Below are 7,208 nucleotides of genomic sequence, written 5' to 3'. Positions count from 1 at the left end.
GGAGTGTCAAGGTGTGCCAAGATAAATGCACCGTGCTCTCAGGTGTGACAGGAGGAAGCCAGAGTGGATCCTCAGAGTGTGGATTCAGACAACTTCACCCGGTGCATGTACAAACAGAGGAGTGTATGTGGGTGTGTGGGTGTGTGTGTGTGTGTGTGTGTGTGTGTGTGTGTGTGTGTGTTTGCATATTTGTGTGCCTGTGCATATATGCTGAGTGCAGCATTGTACATACACGTGGAATCATACTCATATTCTTTTGCAGCAACTCATTGAACTTGGGTTATGAAGCACCGTGATGCTATGAATATAATATATAATGACCTAAATATGCATCAATAATCATTTACAGCTACCGACATGTTGTTGGTGTGTGCGATTGGATTATTTTACCCCCAGTGATTATTGCATAGCATATATCCAGCCATGTTAGGGGCACAGCGTTGAATGAAATACGTGAATACAAACTCTTTCAGGTCCAGCAGCTGTCGTTAGTCTATTGAAGAAGATTTTAAATGTCCATTGACAACATATATATATATATATATATATATATATATATATATATATATATATATATATATATGTATTCACCCTCATGTGCACGTTAGTGCAGCACAGATGTTTATGTCCATCACAGCAATGTTTGGGTGCATTTGAGTTAAACTGCTTTGGTTGCAGTTGGATGAAATACATTGTCTTTGGTCATGTTTTGGTTTTGGTTTCAACATTTTCATGCAAATAAATGACCTTTTTGTACGTGTAAGTACCAATTTCCCTTTAATCAGCCTCCCATCTGACCGTGTGCTTATGTAAGAGATTGGAGCACTTACACAAAATCACATCTGGCAATCATTCAGTTTTCTCAGAACAACAACTCTGATACTTGCCGGCCATTGAGCTCTGCAGTTTGAAAATGATCTGCCAAAAAGGAAAAGATGTTTGTGTCCAGAAAGTATAAAGTTGATACACCTGATGCTTGGACGAACTGGTGACTTTTCCTTTTTGTTGAAAACTGAATTAAGAAAGTCACTACTGAACAGCACATCCTCACAACAATAAGAGTTTGACACAGCTGTCAATCAAAAGACTTTCAGACCTTTACTGTGTGTGTGTGTGTGTGTGTGTGTGTGTGTGTGTGTGTGTGTGTGTGTGTGTGAGGAACATACTGTAGATACACACAAATGTCCTTTACTTTAAGGTACAAGCTTGCGCAGCAATCCACACATTTCACTGAACCCATTGTGAGTGAAATAAAATTGCAGGATTGCATTTGGTGTGCAGGTGTTACTGTCTTTATGCGGTTGTGTACACATTTATTTATACATGTCTCTTTGTGCATGTCTCATCTGTGGACACATACTGTACATATGCACCTGTACTTCATGCATGACCGCACAACTCATGTGTCCAGGGGCTGTTTGTGTGCGTTTATGTTACGAATATTAAAACACACACACAGCAATTGTGTCTGTCGAGGTGCCTGCGTGATGAACACTTCCCCATGTGTGAAGTGAAAACAAGATTTCATTCATTAAACGAGAGTGAAGAGTCTGGGAAGTGGAGCATAACATAATGAACTGGCTATTGACTTGTAGTGCATAATTAATTACCACTATAAGGAAAATGTGAAGTCAACGATGTGATTTTATATTTTACGTAAAAATCATCTCTTTTCATTCGGGTTTTGTGAGTTACGGGAGCATTTATTTAAATAAAGTCGATCGTATTTTGAAAGTACAGATTTGCCGTGCACTACACAGAATCTGGACTTGTTAATTGTTGTGTTTAGTATAAAGATCTGTGGGGTGTTTATGTTGTTCTCTGAAAACAAAGTCGTATTGTATAAAAGTGCCTGTGAAGCACAAATGACAGTTTGTTTCTTTGGTGGAGAGAAGCTTAACTGCAGATGGAGATGCGTTGCTATGCAACTGGGATTTCTAAAGTACTTGCAGCACCAGGGTCACATTTCAATGTCTGTCTCCTGCAGCTCGGCACGAACTGATGACTGCTAATAATGCTATTTTTAAAGCATCTCATTTGCTCCAAACGTGAATATAGCAAATATAATGCGGTGAGTATTTCTCTCTGGCTTATATCCAGACACTTCTCAATAACACTTTGTTATTCCTACCGACAAGATGTAGTAGCACGTTCATATTGCCATGATTAAGGTTAGTCAAATGTTGTTTCTGTCAGTCGCCGCAGGATGTTAATTAAAATAAACTCCTAAATGAAAGAATGTGCTGCGTAGAAAAGCTAAGACACCTTTCTGTTTCTGAACGTCATATTATTGACTTATCCTGTTATCTTTAAAAATATTTCCATCCTCAAAACCCCCGTCTACTACAAAGTGCAGCCCTTTTTCCCCCCATAGACCCCCACACCCCGGCTCCTACTCCCTAATCTGCAGGATGTATTAATAAATGCACATCATATATAATATGTTCAATGTGTCATCTTGCCGGGAGGATTTTTATTATTGTTCCATGGGTGCTTTCCCTGGTCAAGGGTTTGTGAATAGTAGCACACATTGGGTTAGGAAATAAATCCTGAACACACGCACAGTCCTTTAATACTTCCATAAGAAAGTCCTCCTTGTTTGGCGCTCTCAGCTGGAAACATCCTGAAGAGTGCTATTTCATCTATGTAAATGACAAGTCACGCTACTCCACAACTTAAAAATGACTTGTTAAGATCGACATTTCTTTGCAGTGAGCTGCTTCCTCAGCCCCGGTTCGCCACATCAAACCACATCCCAGCCCTCGACTCACACACACGGCACCTTTCAGACGCGGAGGCCCACTGGGAGACGGAGAGGTCAGCTGAGCAGGGCGGGTGCAGCCTGTGAAGTTGTGTACTCAGTCCACCGTGGAATGACCTGGAAAACAGGAAACACCTAACCCTGTTTCTTTCAATGGGAAGCCAGTCACTGCAACTAAACAACACACACACACACACACACACACACACACACACACACACACACACACACACACACACACACACACACACACACACACGCCAGAGGCAGTTAAAAGGGCAAAATGTTGTCAGGCTAAAACAGCAGACACACAGGCACCCTGCAGCTCACTCAATAGCGTGACACAAAAGTCAAATTAGTGGCTTTTGACACGGTTAATTCTCTCAGAACAAAATGGCTGCAAGGGAGAAAAAAAAGCTACAATTCAGTATCAACCTTCCCCTTTAGGTGGCAGTGTTCCCCTCTTCATCGGTGCGGCTGTCCTTCCGGAAAGAATTGGACAAAACCGCTCCTTTCTTCCCACGCAGCTCACAGCGGGCTGCACCTGACTCTGGGAGGACTGGTGCAACATCAGGCATCGAAATAACTGCATTAGTTTAAATCCAGACATCCAGCTCATCCAGACGCTGCTGTCAGGAGGAGAAATTAATTGTCAGTTTACATCATTATTGTAATCTCTATTACCCCCATACAGTGCATAGCCTACTTTTAGACTAATTTGATAATGGCGCATTTAATTAGATGTGAATGATGGCACTTGCGGTAAACGACATGAAGCTCAGTGAGGAGATCTCAGTCTAATGTAGACAGACCCTGCTGAAGAGAGAGGCAGCTCTGATCACACCCAGCATCACTGATCGCTGTGATCGGTCAGGAATGGGCTCTCTCGCACCTTTAACCACATCCAACAGTGACGGGTCCATCTGCACGTCACTGCAGCAAGGTGACAAGTTGTTATGGTCTCAAGGAGCCACAACAAAAGGGAGACACAACATGGCAACGTTTAACAAAAGGAAGCTTTATGTAACACATTAAAGTGTTAACTTTAAAGGGATAGTTTGGGTCTTTTGAAGCGGGGGCTTTATGAGGTATTACATTGTGAAGCAGACAGGAGCACCGGCAAGTCAGCAAAGCAATGTAGGCATACTGCTGTGGACGATCAATGTCAGCTAAACAGTACTTTATATTTACGTTACATCTGATTTCAGTTGAACAGCACCTCCTCACCCAAACAGCGGATCTGTGGCCTGATGCAGGTGAAGCTCTGGGCCTAAAATATGTAGAAATACATTTTAAACAAGCTGCTATTTAAATCTCCAGACTGTCCAAAGTCCCAAAGAGGGAGAGAGTTCAACATTTCAGGAGCCGCAACCTTAAAGGTACCGTAGTAACCTTAGTAACACAGGGCTGCAGTGGATCTCTGATGAAGACGGCTGTCTGACGATGAAGAGCTCTACAGGCGATCACAAAAACCTTGAATTGGATTCTGAATTGATGAAGAGCCACTAGTCGTCTTCTTCCCGTGTCCATTCAATCCTTTGCTCAGGCTCTTTGATTCACTTATGTAACGTGTCGTATTGCAACACTATATCCCTACATCCCCAAAGGTCAATAACCTCTACGCTCAAATATTAGTCCAACAGAAAAACTGCTCTCATTTCCATTTGACTATTTTTCGACTGACTTTTATTGACAATTTATATATTTGTTTTAGCACTATGTGTTCCAAGTTAAATCCCTGTACATTTGTTACACTTGCCAATTAAAATAGTAATAATTAAGTAGACTGAAACAGTGAATGGACTGCGTGTATATAGAGCTTTGTCCAATCTTTGCAACAACTCAAAGAGCTTTACAGCACATGTCAGCGTTCATGCATACAAGGTGCCACATGCTCATCAGTAGTGATAAACACACACACACACACACACACACACACACACACACACACACACACACACACACACACAGGAGCACTTTGAGGTTCAGCGTCACTTGGACATGTTGAGCGCAGGACCACCGACCCCGGTGCCACAGCCTCCAGCCAACGATTAGATTTCCCTCGATTACATCTATAAAAGTGACTTTTTTCTCAATCAATCGTGCAGAAATGTTTGAAAAAAACCTCTATTGCAAATAATCAAAAAGGAAAAGGGGGAAATGCATAATTAAATTCTTCTTTCGAGCAAAAACTCTGAACATGCCTCCCTCTTGATTTGAGGGAAAATGCCAATCCTAATTACATCTGGTCTCACAGATAATGCTGCAGAGCTCCCTGTTTATTAATTCCAAACAAATCAGCATCTGCCAAATGACACTGAATGATTAACTGAATATTTCCTATGAGGCTGTACAGATGATCAGGGGATGTTAATACTACAGTCATGAGAGTAATTTCTTTCTATATACAATTTAAAAGGTGGCAAAAATAAACAAATGGACAGAGCTTTACACCAACAGGTAGCATGTAACCAACTCAACTCCTTTATCCTCAGTCCACACATATTTCACAATTAAAGACATAAAGCTGTCAAGAAGCCAAAGTGAGTTTCTCTTTTTCAACCTGCAGATTCCTTCAGACACGTCCTACTCCATGTGTAACAGCTACTTCAACTGCATTGTGTTGTGCTAAACATTTATTTATTGCAAAATCCAATAAATCCAATACAAAACTTACAATTGGCTATAAACAGATTTTCAAATGTTCTTGTTGGTGGATCCCTAAATCTCTAAGACAGGGGAGTCAAACTCACTTAGTTCAGGGGCCACATGCAGCACAATTTGATCTCAAAGTGGGCCGGACCAGTAACATCATATCATAATAACATATAAATAACAACAACTCCAAATGTTTCCCTTCGTTTTAGTGCAAGAAAAGTTAATTTTGAAGATGTTCAAACTTAATCTTTTTACTAAACATTATGAACAACCTGAAATTTCTTAAGAAAAAAAAGGTTTAATTTCAACAATAGTATCAGTTTATCATTTACACATGTGTGTTACAACTTACAGATCACAGTGTGTCTACAAAGGCACAACACATTTCCTCACAGGTATCTGGAACAGTATTTTACTTTATGATCAAAACAACTAATTTTTACACTTTGCAAAGTCATCCCGCGGGCAGGACTTGGTTTTGGCCCCCGTGCCGCATGTTTGACACCACTGCTCTAAGACAAAGTCTGCTTACTGTACTCATCACACATTTATTTGGAGAACTCAGCCAAGCGCACACATCTGTCTTGGTACTAATTGAGCAGAAACATATTTGCATATTCTTTAAAGAAAGTGCTGACTTGCAGAAACAACAGAACCAAAGCTTTGCTGAGATTTCTCAACTGTTTCATAAGAAAATATTTTTCTGTATACTTGCAGGGGCTCAGGTCAGTGGATTGAGGCCGTGTGTAGACCACTAGACACTTTGAAGACATCCACCTGAGCCAGTTCTCAAAAGAGGGACCGACGTTGCACTTGATATCGATTTGATCATATGTGAATATTTGATGTTTTCCACAGTTATCAGCGTTGCGAGGTATTCTGAATCATCGCTTCATGGAGGTTGTGGTACCCACGTACTCTTTGAAATATTTCTTTTGAAGCAGACACTACAAAAGGAATGTTCCAGGGAATTGAGAGCATATTTCCAGGCACTTTCTCTCAACTCCAACTCCACTCCAGTTTGGCTGACATTTTGAATCAGCAGATGTTTCAATCATCAGCCCTTGATAATTCATAATTAATTACAACAAAGTATATGATCCCGGCGCGATACACACACTTGTCTTTCACAGAGAAATCTTGTTGTTCATACTCTAGCTTGTTTCCAGGCTCAATGAAATGACCAGCTTCATGTTCAGGTCCATCTGATGTATGATATCACACAGCAGACTTCAGCTGTCATTCAAAACCACATGAGTCACCACCCGATGAGATCCTTTTTAATCTTTTCATGTCATCCTTTGTGACTGTTTAGCACCGGGATGACTCGCTGCAGCCTGAACCCTGGCGAGTCCACCGAAGGAACCTGTAAAGGTCAGAAGACTCGCACTGAAGGGAAAATAAAAGTACCAACACCACATTAGTCTCACCAAGTGGGAATGGTCAGTAGTTGTCAGGCTTTGCAGGTAACCTGTGAGCCCCACTGTCTAACTAACAAACATACCCGTAGCCTTTGAGCTTAGAAAAAGATGAAAGCCAGGGTGTGTCCATGCAGTTAACATGGAATCAGAGTTATTGTATAATTAGTTATAAAAGCCATCTTGACAAATATTAATTTACCATATGTATGTAATAAATTGCCTCACAGTCCACCAAGCGTCACGCTGGAGGAGACGAGTGGTGTACGTTGTGCAGCATTGATTTATTGTCTCTTATAGAATGAAGAACTACAGTATTAAGATTAAACATTAAATACTCCAAAGATATCTGCTCTCTAGAGTAACTTTAT

Source organism: Cottoperca gobio, chromosome 10, assembly GCF_900634415.1.
Source record: "Cottoperca gobio chromosome 10, fCotGob3.1, whole genome shotgun sequence".
NCBI lineage: Eukaryota > Metazoa > Chordata > Actinopteri > Perciformes > Bovichtidae > Cottoperca > Cottoperca gobio.
This window is presented reverse-complemented; position numbering follows the sequence as displayed.